The 22,793-nt window shown below is 47.7% G+C and overlaps 1 long non-coding RNA gene across 1 annotated transcript in view; it reads right to left on the bottom strand.

The window, feature by feature from the left end:
* Window positions 1-20,205, bottom strand: part of LOC146861107 (uncharacterized) — a 98,146-nt gene extending 77,941 nt beyond the window's left edge. The window contains exon 1 of the long non-coding RNA XR_014979233.1: window positions 20,168-20,205. This is a non-coding gene — a long non-coding RNA (uncharacterized LOC146861107). The remainder of the gene's footprint in view (window positions 1-20,167) is intronic.
* Window positions 20,206-22,793: the final 2,588 nt, after the last annotated feature.

Below are 22,793 nucleotides of genomic sequence, written 5' to 3'. Positions count from 1 at the left end.
TAAAGCGCTTACTACCCCTGATGAGGCGTTAAACCACTTTACGGTGATCTTGAAGGGATGCAATCTTCAGCTTGGAGAAGGCGCAATGTCCTAGTGAAATAGATATAGTTAGGCATGCAGTCTCTTGCATGGACATGCAGTCTCATGTTTGAAGGGATGTAGGCTCTCTCATGTTTGGAGCGATACAATCTTGTGCCTATTTGGGATACAATCCCGTGCTTAAAGGGAGATAGTCTCATATTTCATGACATGCAGTTTCATGTTTGAAAGCATAGTGTCTCATGATTAGAGGGATGTTTATTCATCTTCTGGTGGAGTGCAGCCTTGTGGATGGATACAGTCTCTTAATTAGAAGTATGAAATCTCTCGATTGGATGGATGCAGTCTCTTGATTGGAAGAATGAAGTATCTTGATTGGAGGGATGCAGTCTCTTGCATGAGAGGGTGCCGTCTCATGCTTAAAGGTATGTAGTCTCATGTTTGGAAGGATGTTGTCTCATGTTTAGAGGGATGACATTCCACATTTGGAGGTGATGCGATCTTATTTGTGGATGGATGCAGGTCCATGCTTAGAAGGATGCATTCTCATGTTTGAATGGGTGCAGCGCAGCATCAAACCTAAAGGGATGCAGTCTCATGTCTGAAGACATGCAGGGCCAGATTTACCAGTATCTCACACAGCTCAGTGCAGCAGCCACAAATGCTGCACAGCGTGAGGAGGAGAGAGCAGGAGGGCACTATATTTACAGAAATATGGAACTCTCCTCCCCTTCCCTAGTGCCCGCGCTGAAATCAGCTGCCGTGCGCCATGATTACACCTTTGCGCCGTAGTGCAAGGGTGTCTCTGTGAGTCAAGCACAGGTTTTGTACTGAACAGATAACCTTCCAGTACAACATACTATGCTTAGACTAATTTTAAACATTTCCCACTTTGTATGTGGGCTGTATAGTGCAGCAGACATGCAAAGTAGGAAAATAAATAGGAAAATAGCATTTCTCCTTCATAGTGCCTGGTTCAATTGTGCGCTATTTTCTGACGCTACACCCTGTCTACTTTTTTTAGTAATTTGGGTCAAAAAACCTTGGGTGGTTGCATGGGAACGCCCATGCACCATGTGCTAAGTAATACAGAGCAGCGATATGCGTTACTTTCACGTTATTTCCAACGCTAAACATGTTTAGCGCTGGAAAGTAAATCGAAAAAGAAGATTTTGCACCGATTTGTGTCATTTTCATGAAGCAATCATGGCGTAAAATCTTAGTAAATCTGCCCAGCAGTCTCCTGTTTGAAGGTATGCTGAATCATGCTTGGAAGGATGAAGTATCATGCCTGGAAGGATGTAGTCCCATGCTGGGAAGGATGCAGTCTCCTGTTTGCAGAGGTTGCAATCCCTTCAATGCATGGATCCAGTTTCATGATTAGAGGGATGCAATATCTTGCTTGGGGGTGCAGTATTTTGCTTGGGGGATGCAGTCTCGTGTTTGCAGGGAAGCCGCCTCTTGACTGCAGGAAGCAGGCCCAGATGTAGTTGGAAAGGACACCAAAGCGCTTGCCATGTGCCGGCTTTACTGAGTGATGAGGAAAGCTCAGAGCCTGCCATGTGTTGACTGGGTTAAAGGATGACCATGAGGCACTTGGACATTCCATTCTGAGCCTAAATCAAAGTCGGCCCCTCCTACCCTTGATCCCTGCAGGCAGCAAAGATGGCAGATTGTGTTCTTTCACCCGGTGTTCATTAATGGATCATAAATATAATGACCCAAAAAATAGTGCTTTAAAAAGGACCATAAAAATAAACAAATGGTAAGTGCTTTCATATTGAGTTTCGTGGTGCCGGAAACTGAGATTCAGTCGAGAGCCCAACAATGTTTACACTGGGCCTGCACATGGGCTCTCTCCTCCACACCGTTTCCTCCCTGAAAAAAACACTAAGGACACACAAAGGGCACAGATAAACCCAAACACACAGGCATACAAACAAGCACACACTCAAGCGCGAATAACAAACACGCACAGGTACACACCCAGACAGACACACCCAAACATACAGGCATACAAACAAGCACACACAAGAATGACACACATGCACAGGCACGCAAGAAGACAGACACATCCAAACATACAGGCATACAAACAAGCACACACAAGAATGACACACATGCACAGGCACACAAAAAGACAGACACACTCAAACATACAGGTATACAAGCAAACACAGATGCATGCGAATGGCAAACACACACATGCCGACACAAAGAAAGACACACCCAAATACTAAGGCATACAAATAAGCACATGCCCACACGCAAATGACAAACACAAATTTGCGCAGGCACACACTAAGACAGACACACCTAAACACACAGCCATACAAACAAGAACACACATGTGCGAATGACAAACACACACACAAAGACAGACACACCCAAACACACAAGCATACAAACAAGCACACAAACGAATGACAAACACAACCACAAAGACAGACACACCCAAACACACAGGCATACAAACAAGCACACAGATCCACGCGAATAACAAACACACATATGCACAGGAACACACAAAGACGGACACACCCAAACACAGGCATACAAACAAGCACATACACACACACAGGCACACAAAAACCCAGACACACCCAAATACATAGGCATGCAAACAAGCAGATACAGACACGCAAAACACAAATGCATGCACATGCACACACAAAAACAGACGCACCCCAACACATAGGCATACAAACAAGCACATAGACACAAGCAAATGACAAACACACACACGCACTGGCACACACAAAGACTGATACACCTAAACACACAGCATAGAAACAAGCGCATACACACATGTGAATGACAAACACACACACCAAGACAGACACACCAAACACACAGGCATGCAAACAAGCAGATACAGACACGCAAAACACAAATGCATGCACATGCACACACAAAAACAGACGAACCCAAACACATAGGCATACAAACAAGCACATAGACACAAGCGAATGACAAACACACGCACAGGCACACACAAAGACAGACACACCTAAACACACAGCATAGAAACAAGCACATACACACATGTGAATGACAAACACACACACCAAGACAGACACACAAAACACACAGGCATGCAAACAAGCAGATACAGACACGCAAAACACAAATGCATGCACATGCACACACAAAAACAGACGAACCCAAACACATAGGCATACAAACAAGCACATAGACACAAGCGAATGACAAACACACGCACAGGCACACACAAAGACAGACACACCTAAACACACAGCATAGAAACAAGCACATACACACATGTGAATGACAAATGCACGAACAGGCACACACGAAGACAGACACACCCAAACATACAAGCATGCCAAGAACACAAAAGACCCACATGCACTGCCTACCCATAGAACCTCGAAGAACATAAGCAACCCTCACGTACCTGCTCAGAAAGCATCGCTCACACACAACCTAAGAACACAAGAAAATAGCAAACTCTGCACTTTTCAAAGGAACCCTTCATATGTCAGTACTGATATGTATCTTCACCCCTCCGAAATGATCCCTCAGTCCAGTACAGGACAAGTCTCCCTCCTTCTGCCCCAAAATCTCCACTTAGGGTATTGCCGCATTTTGCTTCAGATGGCCACCTAGGCTCTCCTAGGTAGGAGCAGGGAAGGTCGAAATGCCTTCAGGGGAGTTTATAGATAGCTCCAAACTCTGGTGTGTGCGTACCACGCTTGAAGGCTCAGAAACACTGGAATAACCAAATAGATATAAAGGCCTCTGTCACAGCCCCTGCAGTGACGACACAATGCTGGCCTGCACGCACTAGTCTACTATTGACTTAAACACTCCCTAACATGACATGTACTAAAACACTGGGGTCTGGCCCCTCAATGTGTACTTGACGACTTCAAACCCGTATTAATCACCCCTAACTGTTTACCATCGAGTTATGAATATGACTTCCAATATGAACATTGTTCACTAACTCACATCTCTGATCCTACTGCAAATTCACTAGGTGGAAAACACTAATGCTACTGAGACGTTTTTGTTCTCTGAGGAAGTGACAAGTTATGAAGTCACGAAACACATTGGCAAATCAGCAAAGTCTCATTTTGTAAAAGTAAATGTGAGTGCTGAGGGACTCAGACTGTTAATGTCAACTTAAGAAAACTTAAACTTGAGATCAAATATATGTAATAAAACATGCAAAAATTTAAAGAAGCCTCATCATGTTGTATAATACCAAAACACCACTTTATTTGTTTGTTGGCACCTGCTCCGTACAGGTACGACTGAAACTGGGACAAGGTCTCGTACCTCCCACGAATCAATCTGAGATACTAATTTGATTTTTAGCCTCCTATTTCGAACCCCTTCACATTTACAGCATGTTTTTAAATTTTCACTTGTACATTCAGCTTCTTTATTGATATACACTTTATTACTCTCCCCAGAGGACGCCTCGTAGACCCCAAGGAGTCCCAGGAACACAGTTGAGGAACTACTGCCCCTGAGCAAACACAGTAAAGACTGAACTAGAAAATCACTGCAGTGAGACAGAGAACTCGATCTGTTATGAGTCTGGTGATAAATGCTAGATCCTCCTGTGAAGACGAGACACAGCTATCTGCAGATCCTTGCCGAGACGAGACCCACCATCTGCAGAGACGCAGCCCTTGCTCCTGCACCAAGATTGGTTTGAAATGATCTCACTTTGACTAAAGAGCAGCTCTCAGTGGGCACTCCTGTTAAAGAGAATAATCTGATAGAGAATTCTAGCTGCAGATTCCTTACCTTTGATTTTCCCAGGCTGGCTCCGGATACTTTTGCTGAGCAATACCCCTTGCGCGCGATGTCAGGAGGCTCTATTCGGCTCAGCGTGACGTTGGCATTGGTTATGATGTCGCTGTACCTATATAGGCGCCACCCAGGCATGCGGACGTCAGTTCTTTTTTTCTGTGTCAATTAAGCGCCAATCCGGCAGAGAGCTACCCCTGTCGCACATGTTTGTGTGCATGTGTGTGTGTGTCTGTGTGCAAGAACACAACTAGACCCAAACTTCTAGTCCCTCTTTTCAGTTTCCCTTGCTGCCTAATCCCATTGAAAATGTTTTGAGGTCACCTCATGGTCACTGAAAGAATGATAGAAATTAGCTATATAATAGTTTAGGACAGTCATAGCCATGAACCACAGTCCCTCTGCATTGACATTCTACATTATTTACATTAAAGCAATATTTTTTTCTCTCACTATCACTATTGATATAACAGGGTCTCTGTGACATCCTGTTGTTGTGCTTATACTGTTCCGATGTACCTGGTTCCTTGCTGCTCAGCCAGTGTGAGTGTTCTGTGTGGAATATTGGTGGGATGGACATATTTGGAATGCTTTGGTGCCTGGTGTGAGTGTTGACAGTTGAAGATGGGCTGAGCATTAGGGAAGCTGCTCCTGGTGGGGCTGCTGATATTGATGTACTTGTCACCTTCCAGCTGTTACTTGGACTTAAGGAATAGTCTACTAAGTTACTACTCGTCTACGTCTTGTACATCATCACTACTCATCCTACTACATTAGTACATTTTGGCGATGATCTGTAGACTACCTCATACTCTACAAGTGATCTTAAGGATGTTAAAGATGACATGTCAAAGAAGTCTTCAATGTGAAAGGAACCTACAGAAACGACAGTCGCAGACAGCGCATGTACATTTCCAGGAGGAAGTGTTAACACAAAAGAAACAGGATCCACAAGAAACAAGTGAAACTGGAGCATCACGCCTTGCAGCCCCACCAGTGTCTTTCCCATCAGACAGCCCCAGCCCAAGCGTGCCGTGCTCACCAACATCACATCTGTTGGACTTTAAAGTAACAAGAATTGTGTGCTACCTCAGACTCAACAAAATACAGATTGCTTCACAAATGGTGTTTCAGTATGCTTTTGGAGAATGTCTGCCAGTACTACACAGTGCGGTGATGGGATTTCCTGCTATTGTTGTGCGGTGACAATCTCGGTTCTTGGGAAGACACTGGGCATGATTGATAATATGTCTGGCAGCCCAATGCAGTGCGCTGATATTCTTGTGTTTTATCTGCATTGTTTCAGCTCAACATTTTTGTCAGCCCTTATTGTGTATTGCAGCCACTGATGATTTGGACTTTGCCTGAAACCTTTCATGGCACGTTTTTTTTTTTTGCCATTTACTTTTCGTGCCTGAAAGCTACTAAGCACGCTCGACAACGTACTCATAGTGGCCTTGGTGCCGGCATATGGAGATGCCCATCAGCTGTTGGTCAAATTTTGTGGTGAGTGTTAGAAAAACTCACTCCCACACCGGAAGGGTGGTGGTGTGTTCTCCCAGACACACTGTGGTAGCTTGGCTCGAGCGGGAAGGAAGGCACCGTGTTAAGCATACGTCACACCCTCACAATAACCATGCGTTCATCCGTTCCAAAAACGACACTACACCTTAAAAATTATACTGAAAATATATCTCTTTATCTTCTTTTCTCTTAGTTGCTGATTAAATAAATAATAATACAATCACAGTACACAAGGCTTTTCCTGTGGAAGGGTACGTCAAATAAATACTATCTTAACGATTCAATAAATAAGGTAGATCATAAATAATCAAGGCATAAATATAAGTGCATTACATAACAGGCAATTAAATATTATGAGGCAATAAATACTGCGAGACAATAAATATTGTGCGACAATAAATACTGTGAAACAATAAATACTGTGAGGCAATAAATAGGATGAATACAATAAATACAGTGCTCTCAATAAATAATAAAAGCCAACAGTGACACTTGAAAATCAGTTCACATTCCTGAGGTACTATGGGATGATTTGACCCAATCCCAGCTTGTAGAGATTTGGATGGCCTGAGGGGTATACTCCCTGGCTTGGACAAGGCTGAGGCCTAAACTGAGGTAGATCAAGGGGGAATCTAGAGATCTGGCTCTCCCACACTACACAACCCCTCTGTATTAGTCTCAGCTCACCCCTGGCACAATCAAGCTGGTTCCAGCACCTCTCTAGCCCCAAGGATGGTCTCTTAGGGCTCCACAGGGCCTTAGGCGCCCTCTATTCCACTTACTGCCCTTTTTATGAAGCTCCGATGCCGCTGGAGTCGTGTCGACGCCGTGAGGCGGCTCCGGTTCGATGTCGGCGGCCTCGGCGCAATGACAGTTCTTGACGACGCCGGTAGGCGGTTCCGGTTCGATGTCGGCGGCCTCGGCTTGATGTCGACCTCTGGTTCGATGACGTCGGGCAGTCTTGGCTCGATGTCGACTTCGGGCGGCTCCGGTTCGATGTCGGCGGCCTCGGCTCGATGTCGACCTCCGGTTCGATGACGTAGGGCAGTCTCGGCTCGATGTCGACTTCGGGCGGCTCCGGTCCGATGTCGGCGGCCTCGGCTCTATGTCGACCTCCGGTTCGATGACGTCGGGCAATCTTGGCTCGATGTCGACTTCGGGCGGCTCCGGAGTGCGATCTCCACTCCCGACCTCCAGTGCTCCTTTCCTCGGGTTCCGGCGACTCCGGAGTGCGACCTCCACTCCCGACCTCCGGCACGCTTCACCTCGGTCTCCGGCGACTCCGGAGGGCGGACTTCACTCCCCCGTCGACGCCGCACACTCGACCTCGGGTGACTTCCTCCTCGACCTCTGGCACTCTCCACGACCTCCGTCGGCGCCCTCTCTCGACCTCTGGCGGCTCCGGGTACGACGTCTGCTTTCCAGTCAGCGCCGCTTCTCCACCTCGGGCTCCAGGTCTCCAGGCTTCTCGACGTAGGACTTCAAGAAGTTACCAGTAACCAGGTCAGGAACTTGCTGTTCTTTACTTTTAAGGCCTGTTCCTGCTGTCCAGGTCCTTAAGATGGTTTTTCTTGCTTTCTCCCACACAGGGCTCCAGGCTGGGCTCAGTCAGTAGGGACTAGTATCAAGGGTGGGTTTATGGACCCCACTCCAGGCACAAGTTTCCACCCCTGCTGCCTCACTCCTTCCTCCTTCAGGTTTCTGCTGCTCTCTCTTCACCAGTCAGGTGCCAACTGCCCACTCCAACTGTCAACTCTGACTTAGCTTCCCAACATTCTAAACCGCCTCCAACTGTCACAGGGTTCCAGAATGTTGCAGAAGGTTCTAGTGATGTCACAGGTGACAATGGGTGGCCACCATTTTGTGCTCCAGGCCCTCAGACAGAAGTTCCAGGGGTAGATAAAATGGCTCCCTGAATCTGCATCAATACTAAAAAGTCTGGTGGTTCCCAAAAAGGAAAAATTCTAACAGGGTTTGAGGCAAAAGTGGGACAAAATAAATAATGATGAGGAGGGACCACCCAAAGGGCTGACAGGTCTAACACGCGTCCCCCCCAGCTGAAAGTGGGGAGAGCTACCCAACCCCTTGGGAGTTCTCATCACTAAGGCAGAAATACCTTGAGAGACCGTCTGCATTGGCGTGGTCCACTCCAGGCCGATGTTCCACCTGAAAGTCCATTCCCTGTAGGGAGATAGACTACCTCAACAACTTGGGATTCTCCCCCTTCATCTGCATCAGCCAACGAAGGGGTCTGTGGTCGGTCTGAACTAGGAAGTGCGAGCCAAACAGGTATGGCCGCAACTTCTTCAGAGCCCACACCACTGCAAAGGCTTCACGCTCTATTGCACTCCACTTCTGTTCCCTGGGAAGTAGTCTCCGGGATAGGAAGACCACGGGTTGATCCAGACCCTCTTCATTGAGTTGCGATAATACTGCCCCAATGCCATGTTCTGATGCATCCGTCTGGACAATGAACTCCTTGGAAAAGTCTGGGGCCCTTAAGACCGGGGCCTCGCACATGGCTTTCTTCAGTCTCACAAAGGCCTGCTGACAAGCCTCCGTCCAGACTACCCGTCGAGGTTGTTTCTTGGACGTGAGCTCCGTGAGGGGGGCTACAATGGTACCGTACCCCTTCACGAAGCGGCGGTAATATCCCATGAGGCCCAGAAAAGCTCGGACCTCAGTCTGTGTCTTGGGGGGTTCCCAGGCCATGATGGCCTCGATTTTCGCCTGGAGGGGTTGCACCGCTCCCCTACCCACCAAGTGTCCAAGGTACACTACCGACCCCTGCCCGATCTGGCACTTGCTGGCCTTGATCGTCAATCCAGCTTGTCTTAGGGCCTGGTGAACAGCTTGCAGGTGACGCAAGTGATCCTCCCAGCTGTTACTGAAGATGGCTATGTCATCCAGATAAGCAGCAGAGAAACTCTCCATTCCGGTGAGGATCTGGTTTACCAGGCGCTGAAACGTGGCAGGTGCGTTCTTGAGCCCAAAGGGCATCACACAGAACTGGTAGTGGCCATTGGCCGTGGAGAAGGCTGACCTTTCCCTTGCTCCATCAGTCAAAGAGATCTGCCAGTACCCAGAAGTAAGGTCAAAGGTACTTAGATATTGGGCAGCTCCCAGCCGGTCAATCAATTCATCCGCCCTAGGGATCGGATGAGCATCAGTTTTGGTTACTGAATTCAGTCCCCGGTAGTCCACACAGAACCTCAGTTCCGGTTGGGCACCCGGTGGTGCAGCTTTTGGTACTAACACCACCGGGCTGGACCAGGGGCTGCTGGAAGGTTCGATCACTCCTAGCTCCAGCATCTTAGTGACTTCACTGTGAATGCTGGCCTTCACCTTGTCTGACATCCGGTAGATCTTGGACTTCACAGGTGAGCTGTCTCCTGTGTCCACATCATGGACGCACAGGTGAGTCCTACCCGGAACAAGGGAGAACAACGAAGAGTACTGTCCCAGGACCTGGCGGCAGTCCTCTTGCTGTTCAGGAGTTAGGGAGGGGGAGAGAATCACTCCCTCCACCGACCCATCCTTCTCTTGAGACGCAAATAAATCGGGGAGAGGCTCGCTTTCCACGTCCTCTCCTCCATCAGTCACCATCATCAAGATGACTTCAGGCCTCTCGTGGTGGGGTTTGAGGCGGTTGGTGTGCAGCACCCGTAGGGGCTGACGAGGGGTTTTAAGATCCACCAAGTAGGTAGCCTTACCCTTCTTCTCCAACACCTCAAAGGGTCCTGACCAGCGATCCTGGAGGGCGCTAAGCTCTCCCGGTTCGATCACCCACACCTTCTGGCCCGGCTCCAATTCCACCGGGTGAGCGTTGTGGTCATACCACGCCTTCATTACTGCTTGGCTGGCTTCCAAGTTGTCAGAAGCTTGCTTCCACAACTTAGCCATTTGGCTCCGGAAGGCCAGTATGTAGCTCACCACGTCCTGGGGAAGCTTCCTGGGAGTTCTTTCCCATCCGTCTCTCACCAGGTTGAGAGGTCCACGTACAGGGTGCCCATACAAAAGCTCGAAGGGGCTGAAGCCCACTCCCTTCTGTGGCACTTCCCTGTAGGAAAACAATAAACAGGGTAGGAGGACGTCCCATTTCCTCCGCAGGCTTTCAGGCAGACTTCTGATCATGCCTTTCAAGGTTTTGTTAAACCTCTCCACCAGACCATTGGTCTGGGGGTGGTAAGGAGTTGTGAACCGGTAGGTCACTCCACACTCCTTCCACATGGCCCGCATGTACGCTGACATGAAGTTGGTCCCCCTGTCGGACACAATTTCCTTGGGAAAACCCACTCGGGTAAAGATTCCCATCAGGGCCCTAGCCACAACAGGTGCTGTGATGGTCCTCAGAGGTATTGCCTCTGGGTACCGTGTGGCATGATCCACCAGAACCAGGATAAACCTGTGACCAGCTGACGTAGGCGGATCTAACGGACCCACAATGTCGATGCCCACCCTTTCAAAGGGGGTGCTAACGACAGGAAGTGGTTCCAGGGGAGCTTTCAGCTTCACCCCTGTTTTCCCACTGGCTTGGCAAGACACACATGTCCGGCAGTAGGTATCGGACGACACTTTCATTTGAGGCCAATAAAAGTGTGGGACAAGACGGGCGAAGGTCTTGTCTTGCCCCAGGTGTCCTGCCAATGGGATCTCGTGAGCCAACTCCAGAAGGAAGGCTCGATAACGTTGAGGGACTACCAAGGCTCATGACGATCCATGTAGGGGTGCCTTGGGTTCACTGTAGAGGAGGCCATCCTCCCAGTAAACACTGTAGTTCCCTTCAACGTTCCCTGCTGCCTGGGCTTTGGCCTGTCGCCTCAGTCCCTCAAGGGTAGGGCACTCCTTCTGGCCCTGGCAGAATTCCTCCCTGGATGGGCCTCCCTCCACGTGCCACTCGGCCGGGATGGGTAGGTCCTCCAGTTCGGTGACATCCCCCACCGCAGACTCCTGGTCCACCACCTCCGGTGGCCTATCCGTCCTACGGGGAGCGGACGCCGAGGCAGGCTCCTCCTGTCCTCGGTTCTTCCCTTGACTGGCAGCTGGCTGGGCCTTTGTTCCAGGCTCCAGCCGAAACGAACTCCCTCTCTGGGTAGTCGCGGACCCTGTGCTCACACAGGCCCAGTCAGGTGTACCCAGCATCTCAGTATGAGTCCGGTATTCCACCTCCTTCCAAGCATTGTGCTCCATGTCATTCCCCAGTAGACAATCGACTGGCACGGCAGGGCTTACGGCAACTCGAAGTGAACCTGCAACCCCCTCCCATTCAAAGGGAACCTCGGCCACTGGATAGTGGCCTGTTCTGCCGTCAGCCATCGCGGCTGGGTGGAGTACATCGGGAATTACTTGCTCTGGAGACACCAGTTGGCTACGTACCATAGTCATACTGGCTCCTGTGTCTCTCAGAGCCTCCCCTCTTTGGCCGTTGATGGTGACCCACTGCCCATACTTTACAGTATTTGCGGGCACCTGGATCTTAGGAACCATCTCCCGTTCTCCCAGGGACACTAAAGTGACACCCGCCCACTCCCTTCCCTTAATTAAGGGCATCTCCTCCCCGAGCACTGCACTAGCTACTCCGGGGGTCTTTCCTCCAATGGGAGGGGGTGGTCGTTTCGGGCACTTCGCATCTCCCTTATAGTGTCCAACGCCACCGCACTCGAAGCAATGGACAACCCTTGGCTGCTGACTCTGGCCAGGATTAGGGTTTCTGGGTGGGTTAGCCCTAGGGGTGAATCCTGTTCCCTTTCCTTGGAAATTATTTTGGGGGCCTTTGGAGAACTCCTTTTTCTTTTCCCCCCCCTCTTTCTTCTGGGGGGCGCCCTGTCCGGCCTTTTGAGTATCCCCTCCAGTCCCCCTTGTGGACACCCGGGTACTAGCCCAAATGTCCGCCTCCTCAGCAAGCTTCCGGGGATTGGTCAGCTTGCTATCCACCAGGTGTTGACGCAGTTCAGGGAAACATTTTTCGAGCAGGTGTTCCTTCAGTACTAAATCAAACAACCCCTCGTAGTTCCTCACTTCACTGCCCTGTATCCAACCCTCTAGTGCCTTCTTTGCATAGTCCAGGAAGTCCACCCAATTCTGTGTGCCCAGTTTGTGACTACCCCGGAACTTTTGTCTGTACTTTTCGGGTGTTAGTCCAAACTTTCTTATGAGCGCCACTTTCATGGTGGGGTAGTGGGTCTGCTCATCCTCCTCTAGGGCCAATAATGCATCCCTACCAGCTGGAGGCATGTACTTGTACAATCCCCCTCCCCAGTACTTCTCTGGAACCCCATGGGCCCTTAACGAGACCTCATAGGCCGCTAGCCACTTGGCGATATCGTCACCCGCCCCATAGCTAGCTACTATGTCCTTCGGCAAGTAGGGTTTGGGTTCCCTAGTGAACTCTCTTTCTTCGCTGCCACCATTAGGAACAGGGTGTGCCCTAACTCTTAGGATCTGAAGATCTATCTCTTTCAGCCTTAACTCGTGAGCCATCCTCTGTCCCTCCTTCTCTTTCTCCAGCTCCGCTAACTTCCATGTGAGCTGTCTTTTCTCCCTCCGGTCAGTTAACTCTGCTTCAGATAAGCCACCGCTAGAGACAGTGCTGCCCTTCCTGGAAATGGTTCTGGGCCCCGCTACTAGGTTCCCCACTTCAGGTTGGTACATCCCAGCCCCCTCGCTGTCAGGCTCTCCATCCCTGTCCTCCTGCTCAGCCTTACTCTCTCGTCGTGCCTCCCCCCAAGCCCTCAAGCTGGTCTGGAGTTCAGCCTTCTTGGCACCTGGGGGACAGTACACCCCCTCTTTCTGACAAAACTCTCTGAGTTGGGCCACAGTATAGGTTTCCAGGTCTTCTAGCACAAACTCCATTTTGCCCACTCAGAACAGAAGACAGGTTTTTACAGAAGCTATGCAGGGGGGTACCTTATATAATACCTCCTCCCACCACCAGAGTAAATTTGGAAAAACAAAAACTCACAATTAGGAAGGCCGCTTTGAGAAAACTCCCGGTGTAGGCCTATGGACTACCCACAGTTATTGTCGAGTCTACGTAGGCACAGCTCAATCCCACCACTGAACACCAATTATGTTAGAAAAACACACTCCCACACCGGAAGGGTGGTGGTGTGTTCTCCCAGACACACTGTGGTAGCTTGGCTCGAGCGGGAAGGAAGGCACCGTGTTAAGCATACGTCACACCCTCACAATAACCATGCGTTCATCCGTTCCAAAAACGACACTACACCTTAAAAATTATACTGTAAATATATCTCTTTATCTTCTTTTCTCTTAGTTGCTGATTAAATAAATAATAATACAATCACAGTACACAAGGCTTTTCCTGTGGAAGGGTACGTCAAATAAATACTATCTTAACGATTCAATAAATAAGGTAGATCATAAATAATCAAGGCATAAATATAAGTGCATTACATAACAGGCAATTAAATATTATGAGGCAATAAATACTGCGAGACAATAAATATTGTGCGACAATAAATACTGTGAAACAATAAATACTGTGAGGCAATAAATAGGATGAATACAATAAATACAGTGCTCTCAATAAATAATAAAAGCCAACAGTGACACTTGAAAATCAGTTCACATTCCTGAGGTACTATGGGATGATTTGACCCAATCCCAGCTTGTAGAGATTTGGATGGCCTGAGGGGTATACTCCCTGGCTTGGACAAGGCTGAGGCCTAAACTGAGGTAGATCAAGGGGGAATCTAGAGATCTGGCTCTCCCACACTACACAACCCCTCTGTATTAGTCTCAGCTCACCCCTGGCACAATCAAGCTGGTTCCAGCACCTCTCTAGCCCCTAGGATGGTCTCTTAGGGCTCCACAGGGCCTTAGGCGCCCTCTATTCCACTTACTGCCCTTTTTATGAAGCTCCGATGCCGCTGGAGTCGTGTCGACGCCGTGAGGCGGCTCCGGTTCGATGTCGGCGGCCTCGGCGCAATGACAGTTCTTGACGACGCCGGTAGGCGGTTCCGGTTCGATGTCGGCGGCCTCGGCTCGATGTCGACCTCCGGTTCGATGACGTCGGGCAGTCTTGGCTCGATGTCGACTTCGGGCGGCTCCGGTTCGATGTCGGCGGCCTCGGCTCGATGTCGACCTCCGGTTCGATGACGTAGGGCAGTCTCGGCTCGATGTCGACTTCGGGCGGCTCCGGTCCGATGTCGGCGGCCTCGGCTCGATGTCGACCTCCGGTTCGATGACGTCGGGCAATCTTGGCTCGATGTCGACTTCGGGCGGCTCCTGAGTGCGATCCTCACTCCCGACCTCCGGTGCTCCTTTCCTCGGGTTCCGGCGACTCCGGAGTGCGACCTCCACTCCCGACCTCCGGCACGCTTCACCTCGGTCTCCGGCGACTCCGGAGGGCGGACTTCACTCCCCCGTCGACGCCGCACACTCGACCTCGGGTGACTTCCTCCTCGACCTCTGGTACTCTCCACGACCTCCGTCGGCGCCCTCTCTCGACCTCTGGCGGCTCCGGGTACGACGTCTGCTTTCCAGTCAGCGCCGCTTCTCCACCTCGGGCTCCAGGTCTCCAGGCTTCTCGACGTCGGACTTCAAGAAGTTACCAGTAACCAGGTCAGGAACTTGCTGTTCTTTACTTTTAAGGCCTGTTCCTGCTGTCCAGGTCCTTAAGATGGTTTTTCTTGCTTTCTCCCACACAGGGCTCCAGGCTGGGCTCAGTCAGTAGGGACTAGTATCAAGGGTGGGTTTATGGACCCCACTCCAGGCACAAGTTTCCACCCCTGCTGCCTCACTCCTTCCTCCTTCAGGTTTCTGCTGCTCTCTCTTCACCAGTCAGGTGCCAACTGCCCACTCCAACTGTCAACTCTGACTTAGCTTCCCAACATTCTAAACCGCCTCCAACTGTCACAGGGTTCCAGAATGTTGCAGAAGGTTCTAGTGATGTCACAGGTGACAATGGGTGGCCACCATTTTGTGCTCCAGGCCCTCAGACAGAAGTTCCAGGGGTAGATAAAATGGCTCCCTGAATCTGCATCAATACTAAAAAGTCTGGTGGTTCCCAAAAAGGAAAAATTCTAACAGGGTTTGAGGCAAAAGTGGGACAAAATAAATAATGATGAGGAGGGACCACCCAAAGGGCTGACAGGTCTAACAGTGAGTTTGTGTTTTTTTCACTCGCAGAACTTCCATGGATCCTGGGCAGTTTAACCGTCACTATGCACTTTCAAATAGTAGCACGAGCCGGTACATGCACACGCAGCTTATCTTTGGACTTGAATCATGCACCGCAGCTGATGGATCTCCTGTGATGAACTTCAGCTCCAATGGTGATGTCAGTCGCTTTAGTCCACACGCGCCTTGAGCACCTCGGCGACCATCATCAGTGCATGCCGCCATCTTGGGTTATGCGGCAGCTCTCAACAGACTTGGCAGCAACATCTTGAGCCATCCGGCGCCTCGCTCGCATGCGTGCCACCATCTTTCTTTGGCAAGTTTCTTGCAGTTCTTCTTTTGCATTTTTTTTGCCTGCAGTTTCCTGCCACCCAGTCCAGTAATATTTGTTAGTTTTTTTGCCATGAAGTCTCTCTAGTGGGCGCGGCCGGACTGATCGTAGCAGGCACTGGGCGTTTTCCCGGTTGGCCGGAACAGTGGGGGCCGGTTTTGTTACTAGGGGCCGGTTTTGCAGCAGTGCTGCAATATCGGCCTCCTGTAACAAAAGCGCAATGGTACAGCAGTGTTTGACACTAGCACCCTTCCCCTCCAGTGTGTCTCAGTAGCACCCCCCACCGCCAGTGCTTCCAAGTACACCCCTCCACCCCTTTCCAGGGCCGGTTGAGCAGAATTGCCATGGCTGGCTTTATTTCCCAGTCCAGCGTGTTTGTGGCTTAGTTCTCTTCGACGATATAGCGCGAACAACTCCTGTTCGTGCTTCACAATTTTTAATGAAGGTACTGAGTATCGTTAAATTGAGTCAGCAGCTTTTCAGCTTGACTTTTCTGCCTCGTTAAGAAACATTTGTGTTGGCAGTAGGCCTGGGCGAAGCACTACGCTACGCTCGCGTAGTTTGCGAAGTTCGCGCTACTTCGCACTACGTGAACTGCACGTAGCACAGTGCGAACACGCGTAGCGTAGTGTTGCGTAGTGCTGCGGTCATTTTTTGCTTGCTCGCGGTCCTCAACGTCAAGTTGGCGACCGCGAGCAAGCAAAATGACATCCCGGCGAGACTTTTTCCTTGTTCGCGATCAGCAACATCAAGTTGGCGATCGCGAGCATGGAAAATAAACCTCCCGGCGAGATTCCCAACGCGAGGAGGTCAGTTTTTCCTTGCGAGGGGTCGCGTATGCTCGCGACCGCTCGCGATGAGAAACTACCAGTTCGCGTTGAGAAAGCTGCCGCTCGAGTAAAAATCTACTCGAGCACCAGAAAACTACAGCTCGCACTGTGCAAGATGCCATTTTCAATGATTGCACAGTGCCGGTTGCTTGTCCGCACTGTGCAATCATTGAAAACAACATCTTGCACAGTGCGAACATGTTACTACGCAGTTCGCGAAGTGCTACGCGTAGCTCGCGTAGTGCGAACTTCACTTTGCGTAGCTTCGCGAAGTGCTACTTCGCGAACTACGCCCACCCTTAGTTGGCAGCATTTAGGATACAGTACTTTGGAGTCACAAAACCTGTGAGAGTCTCCCCTTATCTGGTTTGGTTGACCAGTGTGTTACCAGATTAACATTTCTCGGGTAAGAGGTCGCTCACCTGCGCAGGTTTCATTGCCTATGGTCATTGTGTTTATCATCTGGCCATGTGCTATAGTGTATTATTGCATTGTTTCTATGTCTGTATTGACGTTGTCCCAACATTCTTTATTGGTTCTGGCCATAAGTTTCTACTTGGCATTTTGCTTATCCTACATGGGATTGCTGCTGGGTGTTGTCTGCCCATTCTTCTGACGTTGTTTGTTCCTACTGGCCCTTACAGGAGGGTGGTCTTATTGTTTATGGGTGGTTGTTACTCATTCTAGTGGTTTGTAATACCACACTCTTTGGAGGCATTGTTTTAGGTGGTTTGGGTCTGTATTTGTATGTCTGTATCCCTTTTTTTAGGAACGGGAATGGGTTTTAGTCCCGTTTCCACGCTGTAAGTCACATGACTCTTACAGGAGGGGTGGCTTAGGGGGTGTCACTCCCTTTTACACAGGTAATGGGTGGTAGTCCCATTTTTATGCAGTAAGGCACGTGACCCTTACATGAGGGGTGGCTTTATAGAAGTCTTTCCCATTTACTGTTTTACGTTAAAAAAAGTTTTTTAACCCTTACATGAGGGAGGTATAAGTCATTATACCCTTACAGGAGGGGTGACTTAATAGGTGTTAGTCCCATCTACACAGTTTGCATTATGGGTCACAGTCCCATTTTTGCAAGTTTTGTCCCTTACATGAGGATTGACAAGTTGGGTTTCAGTTCCTTCTTCACAGATTTCGTTGTTGTTCCTTACATAATGAGTATATACATGGGATGTAGCTCACCAATAGTGATAGAGTTCTGGGGGCGCTTGTCTCCCGTGTTTTCTCTTCACAGTGTGTTGCCCTGCCTTGCGGTGCATGGTTGATGTTTCTTTTGCATCTTTCATGAGTATATGTTTCACGTGTCTTTTCATGTGGTGGTATCTCACTTTGTTCTTGTGGGCTTAACGTTCTTGACTCATTTCCGTTTGTTTTTAATATTAAAGGGGGAGGATGGGTGGTATTTCGTGTGCATCTATTCATTCTTCTTTCTTTCTTGGTTTAATCTTCCTTCCCTCTCGTGATGTGAAGTTGTAACTCGCATCCCTGGGTTTTGGACTACTACCTTCATTTGTAAATTGCTGTGCATAGTTGTTTCCTTTTGGTTTATTTAATTTTCAGTTTTAAGGGGAGAAGATATGTGATATCCTGTTGTTGTGTTTATACCATTCCTATGTACCTGGTCCCTAGCTCCTCAGCCGGTGTGAGTGTTCTGTGTGGAGTGTTGGTGTGATGGACATGTTCGGAATGCTTAGGTGCCTGGGTCCCTGGTGTGAGTGTTGACAGCTGAAGATGGGCTGAGAAGCAGGGATACTGCTCCTGGTGTGGCTTCTGACATTGATGTACTTGTCACCTTCCAGCTGTTGACTTAATAAATAATCTACTAAATGACTACTCGGCTACATCTTGTACATCGTCACTACCCATCCTACTTCATTATTACAGTCTCTTTGTGTGTTTCTCTCTCTGTCACTCTTTCTACTGCTAGGTGTCTTTCTCTCCTTCCCCCTCTCTCTCTCTATCATGCTCTCTCTCTCTTTCTATATATAAATATATTTATATATCTATACACACATAAACACATATATGGGTCTCTCACTTGGTCTCTTGCCTCCCTGGTTAATTCATTAGAGAAACTGAGAAGGAATATATAGATTTCGCCAAACAGTCCTTCATCTCCCAAATACCACAAAGAAAGGGTTTTATGGACAGGAAGATAATGGCGCACACACCAGATATACGCAATAGTATCACCAATGCAAGATAGGTAAATAGTATGGTGCTAGCAGGGAGGGGAAGGCCCTAAAACCCCTCAATCAGTATGGGAGAAACCCACACTTGAACATATAAGAACAGTCCCGTGCACTCATACAATCATCAATTACACAAAGTATGTGTGTCTTCGGTATGACATGAAGATACTGAAGCTTGGCAATCTTTATGTTTCCTTTAATAGGTCATCAGGCAAGAACACAAACAGCCAGCCGACACGTGTTTCGTCAGAGAAATAGTCAAACCCTGACTCTTCAGGGCTGGAAACAATACAAACACATAATTTGAGCACAATGCAATGTTAACTCTGTTTTCAAATGTAGTAAAAACAAACATCCTATGATTAAAAGGGAAGCAAAGGAAAGGAAAGAAGAGATAGACCACCATAAATCCCACATAGGTGTCAAGTTACAAAAAAAATTTTTAATTAGTGAATAGTTCGAATCCATCCTTTAAAATGATCACGTGCAGAAAATAGAAGAAACCACTACCACTTCCATTAGCATGTGTTAACGTGCCACCACACCTGGTGAGCACAAAGGTTATCACCGATTGATGTCAACACCGAAGTAGAAATGCAGATAAAAAACCAAACAATCACAACTACCAAATACAATATAAGCATACATACCCACAACATCTTACCTAAAGAACAGGAAGTAATCCAAAACAGGAAAAATATAATACTCATACGTCAAATCAAGACACGAATAATTGTTCAATCAGCCTTGTAAGACAAAAAGACTGGGCATATGGCTATAAACAAGATCCTGCAAGCAAAGAAAGAGGTACAAACACTCAGAAAACTGCTAACCATATTAAATATTCCAACTCTAAAAGGCCCAGAATTCAGTTCAAGGTCCCAGATAACCCCACTAATGTCCTCGCAACACACACATGAACGGCTTACCTCAGGAGAAGAGATATTAATCCACGTAAGTCACACCAGTGCAACACCCGAACAACACGGATCCTTCCAATAGATATCAATACCTAGAGCAGGTAAAAATATACCATTCCAAATAGCCATATCAATCTCAAACACCGCGTGTAAACCCACACCCTCTGTCCCCCTCACCGGGAAACTTACATGTTCCAAAATCACAGGGTTCTTTGCATCGCTTGGAGACACGTGTGTGTGTCTACCAAGACCTAAAGAGGGACCAAAATAAGAAACGAACATACTAATATTCATCACCTCATCCATATCACACAAACTAATACTTCAGCCAAACGACAAAATAAGATAAAACAGGGAAAAAGAACTGCTCCGAAGGAAGCCAGAATAACTTACATCATTCCGACACGGGTACGCGTCCTGGCGCTTCTGACTCCAACCGGTAGTGTAAAACCGGAACATGCAACCCGGAAGTATAAGAGCTGACGCGGAACTCAGTACATCACAACCACTAGACCGCGTCATATTCAATACTAAATGCGCGAAAAATCCATCACAAGAAGTAGAATACTGGGTTTTCACTAGGTTAAATAAAGAAATACAACTGGAAAGAGTGTCCAAGCTCTCATTTAAAGTGTGAGTGCCAATTTATACAACAAACAGAATTCACTAAAGCTGTGAGCTTCATAAAAAATGCTGGTTATGCTGGGGGTCGCGGAACTCAGTAACTCGCAACCACTAGACCACGTCATAATCAATGCTAAATGCGCGACATAGAATTCATCACGGAAAATAAAACACCGGGTTTACACTAGGTTTAATAAAGAAATAAAACTGAAAAAAGTGTCCAAGCTCTCATAGAAAGAGCGAGTGCCAATTATAAAACGAACAGAATTCGCTAAAACTGTAAACCTCACAAAAAAATGCTGATCATGCTGGGGGTCGCGTAACTAGACCCATTGTGTTTCAAGTAATTTTCAGAATTAAATTCCAAATAAACTGACCTGAGTCCGTGTTAGGACCAAGCCACTCGTAGCATATTGACAAAACAGACATTAACAGAAAAAGGTCCAGGACACTCACCACTTGCCCGCAAGAAGTGTGGTGTATAAACAGATGAGAATACCCATCATTAATGTACAGACAACAAAAACCCCAGAATCAAAGAAAGAAAAACCACATCCAGTATAAAAGACACAAAAGGCTGAATACCCCCACAGTAAAGACATATAAAAAAACTGTAAATTTGCAACGATATGCCCGTGTCAGGGAAAGCAGAACAGAATAGTGAAAGGTCCCTATCAGCAACAATAAAAGGTGTCTTATTCTGCGCATTACATAGGTAAGAAACCTCACTCAATACATAATAATATTGCAGCTTCAAGTTAATATGAGCATAAAAAGACCAAAACATCATTTTCTGACACAAAGATGTGACTGTGTGAATCAAGAGATGTACAATAATGTCACACAATATGCATAATCAGAAACAAATGATTTCAAAGTGATATCACACAATATGCATAATCAGAAACAAATGGTTTCAAAATGATATCACAGAATATCGACATAAACTTTTCATTATCATAAACGAGCTTCAAGATACCAGATATACACAGACACCCAATAGCTGGTCAGTCGATATACACAGAGATCTAACATTGAAACTTAATGGGATGCAGCAGAAATATCATGACAGTATACAATCAATTAACACCCAGGCGACTATCCATCTGTAGGTGTAACAAACCCAACCATCACTGTTGTACAGAGCGCTTAATCACCCAGAAAGTATTGCATCTCTGAATCACAATTGAGACCATGCTCTACCGTATGTAAACGCATGATCCAGAATGCCTCTGTTCTCCTAAGTAGCAGCTCCCTATTACCTCCTCGACTGCTGGTGTCTATTTGTTCAATACCGAAGAAACGTATTTCTTTGCGTGGGCCCTGTGATGGGCAGGCCCATGCATGCGTGGCTACTGGATACCTCACATCCTGCTGATGGAGTGCCCTGACATGCTCACTGATTCTCTCCTTAAGGGGTCGGATAGTGCTCCCCACATATTGTTTGCCACATTGGCATTCAATAATATAAATCACAAACTTAGTTACACAGTTAATGTTGGATTTAATATCATAGGTTCTGTTGTTATATCTCTTGAAAGTTTTGACCTTATGTTGAGCCCACCTGCACACCCCACATGCTCCACATTTATGAAAACCGGTACTGTGTGTGGAGAGCCACGTCTCTTTGGGATTGGTCTTGGGTACTGTAGGGCTAAGTCTGGAACAGAGAGTTCTCCCCCTTCTAAAAGTTATCAGTGGAGAGTTGGTAATGCAACCCGACAAAGAGTTGTCTGACAAAAGTAAACCCCAATGTTTTTTGAGGCTTATGCGCAGAATTTGATTGAGATCAGTGTACTCTGTAATCATTCGGATTTTCTGATTGTCAGATCTATGTTTATCCTTGGTCAAAAGGGTATCTGAACGACTCATGTTAGAAACTCTTTTTTCTGCTCTATTGAGATGGGTCGATGCATAACCCCTTCTTTGAAATCTGGTCCTCATGTCCTTAATACAATTACGGAATTCGGTCTCTTCACTGCAGATACGTCTAGCCCTAATGTACTCGCCATAGGGAATAGATCTAATTTGATGTGCTGGGTGATGACTATCTGCGTGTAAGACAGAATTACATGAAGTATCTTTACGAAAAAGACGACTATGCAAATGGCCGTCCTTATCATACAGTTCAATGTCAAGAAAGTTGATTCTTGTGGGGCTAGATTCCATAGTAAATTTCATGCCAAAATCATTGGTATTCAAAAAGTGGCTGAATTGTTCCAATTCCGTTTGAGTACCAGACCAACACAGAAGGCAGTCGTCAATATACCTGCCCCAAAAAATAATATGATCCACCCAAGATGCTCCCTTGTCGCCCCATATCCACTCACTCTCAAGTCCTCCCATAAACAAGCATGCAAAAGAGGGCGAAAATTTAGAGCCCATTGCGACTCCA

This window comes from Triturus cristatus, chromosome 3_1 (assembly GCF_964204655.1).
Source record: "Triturus cristatus chromosome 3_1, aTriCri1.1, whole genome shotgun sequence".
Classification (NCBI taxonomy): Eukaryota; Metazoa; Chordata; class Amphibia; order Caudata; family Salamandridae; genus Triturus; species Triturus cristatus.
This window is presented reverse-complemented; position numbering and strand designations above follow the sequence as displayed.